Source organism: Papaver somniferum, chromosome 7 (assembly GCF_003573695.1).
Source record: "Papaver somniferum cultivar HN1 chromosome 7, ASM357369v1, whole genome shotgun sequence".
NCBI lineage: Eukaryota > Viridiplantae > Streptophyta > Magnoliopsida > Ranunculales > Papaveraceae > Papaver > Papaver somniferum.
Window position 1 is genome coordinate 133,053,241 of NC_039364.1, and position 6,200 is coordinate 133,059,440.

Sequence of the window (6,200 nt, forward strand, 5' to 3'; positions counted from 1 at the left end):
TCCATTTGGAAAGGCGAATGATCATTATTATGATTAGGAGGATGAATAACTTTATCATTTCTAAAAGGATTTTCCAAAGGTTGATCATCTTCAGAATCATCATCGATCAAACAATATTATCCACATAAATGCCAGTATAGTTTTGGATTTGAAACCAAATTAAGTTCTTCTTTATTTCTTCCCTCCTTAATATGGTCGATGTCTCTTCTTGTATTACTTGAAGTTCCTAAGTGATTCATTGACCCCTTAGTAATATTGATCAATATATTGTTGCATTTATTTGCGATTACTTGGACCATTTGATAAATACGTTCGTCCAGGCCTGGATGCGTTACACTTTCAATTACAGGGCTTCCAGACCAAGTTTTCTCCTATTGATTATAAATACGACCAAGAGCTGGGATTGATGAGATACAACTGATGTATCATTCTCCAATATTTTTTTTTAATACGAAAGGAGAATTTTATTTGATAATTAAGGAATTACATAGAAATTATGTCTGCAGCTAAAGCAACATTTAACCAGGCGGGTTTATCAGCTACCTATTCTTCAGGAACTGAAATAGATAAAGCATGTTTTGCTATAGAATCTGCAACATTGTTTGCATCTCTATGCACATAGCTACATTCACAGAATTCAAAATTATTTAAGAAGAAGCGACAGTCCCAATGATGTTGGAGTTAATCCAGTTGATTGCATTTTCTTTTCCGTTGATTGCATTCACCACCCTTTGGATATCACCTTCCAAGTGTAGGTTGGTAAGGCCCTTTTCCATTTCCCATCTAATCCCTGCCAATGCTTCCTCTTGTTTAGGATCTACTGTTGTTCCCGGAACACTTGTTTCTCCATTGAATATACCTGCAGAATCTCTCAGTATTAGGCATATTCTTGTTTTTCCATTAAATTTACAGAAAGCTGCATCAAAGTTAAGTTTTAATTATGTATTAATTGAACCTTTCCATACACGAGGGTAAGAACGATTTATGGAAATACAATTTTGATTTATATTTATGTTAACTCGTTGCCAGTCTGACATGTGAGTTTTCACATTTCTGATTATAGTATCTCCATGTACCTGCACTTCATTAAAAACGACTGCACATCTATGTTTCCATACCTCCCATATTATGAAGCAGTAAGTATAAAAAATATTCACATTAAAAGGCTTAGCAGTTAGATCATGATCAAACCAGGAGGACATCCATTCATGAACATTTTTCCCCTGTAGAATATAATTCAAATTAGAATCAACATAGTTAATAGCATTAGTTGTAACATGACATTCCAAGAACAAATGTTGTAATGATTCCATGTGACTGGAGTATAACGCGCAAGTAGTGTTAATGCTAGGATTGTGTTTAGCTAATCTATCTCTCACAGGTAGACACTTGTGGATCAGTTTCCACATAAAATGGTTAATTTTTATAGGAAGATTAGATTTCCAAAGAGAATTCCATTGAATTGGAGGAGATATTGAAGCCACATATTGGTATTCATTAAGAATGGCCCTATAAGCAGTTTTGACAGAGAATTACCATCACTTGACGGTTTCCATCTTAATCTATCTGAGCCAGTAAAAGGAATCCTAATTTTCAAGATGGCTTATGTAGTATTGTTATTAAATAAAGACTGAAGAGTATTCAATTTCCAAGATTTAGTGTCCTTATCAATAAGTTGAGAGAAAAATCTAGTATTAACAGAAACAAAATTAATAAGAGTAAAAATCCAGTTATCTTTCCATATAGAGATGTTGGATCCATCTCCAATTTTCCAACATCAGAATTTTTTAATGATCTCTATACCCTCGCATATTCCCCTCCATGTCCATCTACCATGTTTATCAAAACACCATTTAGAGGATTAGTATTCATAAAGTACTTTAATCTAAGAATAGAAACCCAAGGAGAGTCGAGATCTTCTAACATTCTCCAAGCTAACTTGGCTAGTAGGGCTTTATTAAGAATGACAGACCTTATGTTCAGTCCCCCTAAATCTTTTGATAAGGCAATATGAGTCCAACTTTTTATATAAGTACCTTTTTCGCCATCTTTTTTATTCCACGAGAAGTCCCTTTGGGATGCATCCATCTTATCAGTGATTTGCTTAGGAATTTTGAAGACAACCATATGATGACTAGCAAGAGTACCTAGAACAGATTGGTTTAAAGTAGTCTTACCTGGTTGGTTTATGAATTTATCTTTCCAAGGAACCAATTTACCTGCAAATTTATCAATAAGAGGAGGGAAAGATTCTAACCTACTCCTTTGAAGAAGAAGGGGAACTCCAAGATATTTATCTTGCATGGCCATCCTTTTTATGTTAAAAATATTAGCAATCTCATTCTTAATAATATTATCAACTTTATGACTAAAAGAAATGCCAGATTTATCGAAATTCACAGGTTAACCATAGAACTTACTAAATTATTCCAACACTTTAGTTAAAACTCTTGCTTCACTAGGTTTTGCTTTAGTAAAGACTAAACAGTCATCTGCAAAGAAAAGATGTGAGATTGAAGGACTATTATTTTTCACAGTAAGACCATGAATTTTCCCATTGTTTTCAACAGTGGCTAGAGCTGTGGACAAAGATTTCATGCAAAGAATAAAAAAGTAAGGTGATAAGGGATCACCTTGTCTTAAACCCCTTTGAGGTTTATAAACTTCACTTGGAGAGCCATTTCAAAGAATAGAAGTGGTAACAGTGGTGATGCATTATTCAATCAAGTCACAAAAGTCATTTGAGAAACCTAGACTTTTAAGAGAAGCAATTAAAAAAATTCATTCTACCCTATCAAATGCTTTAGACATATCTAGTTTCACAGCCATCCATCCATCCATCCAACCATCTTTCTTTTTTGTTTTTTTCATGGTATCTGTAAGCTCATGAGCAATAACAATGTTGTCTGTAATAACTCTCCCAGACAGAAATGCAATTTGTGATGGAGAAATAATTTTGTTTAGAAGGGGTTTGAGTCTAGAAGTCAACAACTTAGAGATTACTTTGTAAGCAACATTGCACAAGATTATATGTCTGAAGTCCAAAGGAATAGTAGGGAAAGACTTCTTAGGTATCAAAGCAGTAAAGTTATGATTGATTTGTTTAAGCAGGTGTTTTGAGTGGAAAAAAGATTATATCATTTTAATGATGTCATCTCCAACAGTTGACCACATTTGTTGATAAAAGCCAGGGGGTAACCATCTGGACCAGGAGTAGTCCAAGGCTGCATGCTAAACATTATGTTTTTAATCTCTTCACTGGTAGGCATCACAGTAAGCAAGTTATTATCCACATCAGAAATACAAGGAATAACATAATCAAATAATCAGTGGGGTTTTCAGGAGATGTAGTTCTGCTCATGTTAAAAAAAGTGGTCCTTAAGAGTTGCAGCTATTTCCTTTCTCTCCAAATTCTCATTTGATTTTGCAGAGTATCAATATTTGTTCTTCTTTTTTTCTTTCTAAAGTTAACCTTGTTATGAAAATAGGCAGTGTTCCTATCACTATTTCTAAGGTTTTCATCCTTATTTCTCTGCCTCCAGAAATCAGCTTGAGCATCAATCCAGTAACTAAGTTTACTTTCTAGTTCTCTAAGATCACTAGAGTTAGTTGCTGAGCTACTATTTATTGTCAAAGCTTCTATTTGAGCTTTAGTTCTAGCAATTTGGGCGTTGATGTTACCAAAACTATTGTGATTCCAGTGTCTCAGTGCTACACTTGTGTTGTATTGACTTCTAGTGACCCCAAAGGCATTTGATCCTGGTTCGGTGATGGTGATAGACGCATTTATGTGTCTATTTTGTTCTCAATTTTCTGTATTGTTAGACTCGATTAAGTACTTATTGTGTTATTTTGTGTTCTTGTAGGAAATTTTAGAGAAATAAGCCCTTGCGGCGAAATGGGCTCAAAAAGCAGTGTTTTACACCCCGGAGAAATGTATCGTAAGCACCCCAGAAATGCACCGGAAGCGTCCCAGAAATGTCCCGGAGGAACCCATAAAAGTTACTATTTCCACCCCAATTGATATTCGCACCCCAGCACTCTGGATAAGGGACACCTTCTTCAACAATTTGAATTTGTGTTTTTGGCGGGAAATGAAGTTTTCAACTGGCAGAATTTTGATTGTAAAAATGAATGGGTTAGAGTGCGATTCAATCGCTGAAAATTGGCAGAAAGATGTGATTTGGCATAAGGAACAAAGTTTGGGTGTCGAATTTGATCGGAATTTGCTGGAAATATTGATTTGATTCTCGAGCTCAAAACAGAGCTACACGGACAGAACACACCCTGTACACGTTGTTGTGTGTGTTTTGGCTATGCATGGAAGTGACTAAGGGACGTTCGACGACTTACTAGGCGTGGGAGAGCTGAATTGGAGTGTGCAGAACCAATTCTAACGTGTGACAGAGTTAATTTTGGAAATTTTCGTTATTATTGGCAGCCGAGAATATTTGGATTAAATGGAGAATATATGCAATCAATGGTCAGATTTTTGGCTCCAATTCACTATAAATACAAGGCAAAACAGTTTGGGAAAGGTTGTCGAGAGTTTTGGGAGCTAGGGAGAGCTAGAGAAGACGAAATCAGAGTTTAACAAAACTCTGCTGCTGCTGCTGCTGATGAACACCAAGAACACGAAGAACGGACTCGCGAGGGCAGTCGTTTATGAACAGTGTCTAAGACGCGCACCCGTGGGTCGCAGCGCAGTCTAAATATCAGCAGCACCTGTCTCTTATCGTTCTTTTTGTGACGCCTTCTGTTGGTCGTACATTCACTGTTTTACTCATTTTTATCATTTTAATCAACTTTTGAGCAACATACATGTATTTTGAGATTATGATTAATATGAGAAGCTAAATCCCAACACTGGGGCGATGGAGGAAGCCTTATTTCACACTTGGGTAATTATATTTAATTCTTTTCATGACTTTTGCATTAATTTTAATTTAAATTATGATTTAAATTAATTAGTTGTGATTTGATTTGATGGCTCATGTTTAGCTTAGATGATTTGATGTCCCATGCTTAACATTTACACCTAATATTTTGAGAATCTATCTTGGCAATAAATTAGAGTCGATATATTTAATATATTTTTCGAGTTATTATTGATAAAAGAATTATTATTTGAACCTTAAGAAATGAATTTGGCGGAATCCTAGTCCCAGTACCTCTCGCCCATTGTTAATATTTTTGTATATATTTTTGTTTTAAAAATCTATTCAAGTCCGAGAAACGAAAACCCTTACTTATGGCAATATTATTACTACAACAAAATGGCGCCGCCGACGGGGACTTGTACATAGATTTATTATTTTATTTTTTTTAGGTTTATTTTTTTTTATTATTTGTTCCTTTTTACTTTGTTTTTTTTTTCTTTGATTTACAGGTTCGAAGTGGAGCACTAAGGACTTGGAGAGGAAAAAGCTTAAAGCGAAAAGCGAAAAGAGAAGAAGAAAAGGACAATTTTAGGATTTAATTTTTATTTTTTAATTTTTTTTAGAGTGTGTGAGGAAAACTGTAATTTTTTATTTATTTATTTTGGACTTTGGACTTTAAACAATTGGACTTTATTTTTTTAACCTTACGGAAGGGTATTATTAAAAAAAAAAAAATTATATAAACTGTGTGCAGGGAAGGACGACGATTACTATATCGTCTCGGCCCCTCGGGTTCGTACATGACATAGGAGTCGTGGCCCGAGTCGACTTCAACGGTTCATCCCCCGTCTGGTACGGGAGGTAAGTCCATCGAAACACTCGCGAATCTCTTGTAAGCGAGTTACTGTATTCCTTAATGTGATTCATTGATTGAGGACGAATTTGGACTGTTTTTAAATTCCTAGTAAAGGGCAAGGCCTGGCCAATACAAGATAAGGGTTTGGATTTCATCACCGCTCCCTTCTTGCCCGCCTTAGGAAAACGAAACCTAACGCGAACCCAAGCGTAAAATTTGGAATAGAACGAGACTGATAGGGTAACGAGCTTAATAGGAAACTTGTTCGAAAAATATTGGTTGCTCTTTAAGCACACTCCAAAGTTCATGATGGTTTCTGTGAGTTGAATGCGTGACTGCGCCGCCTTGTGATACCGGTGAGGCCTTGGGTATCAAAGCTCCACTGAGCTTCCCTCTCCTCAATTCAACTTACTTTGACTCGGATTGATTCCAGAGGGGTTTGCTCAAATTGCAACGAATTCCCT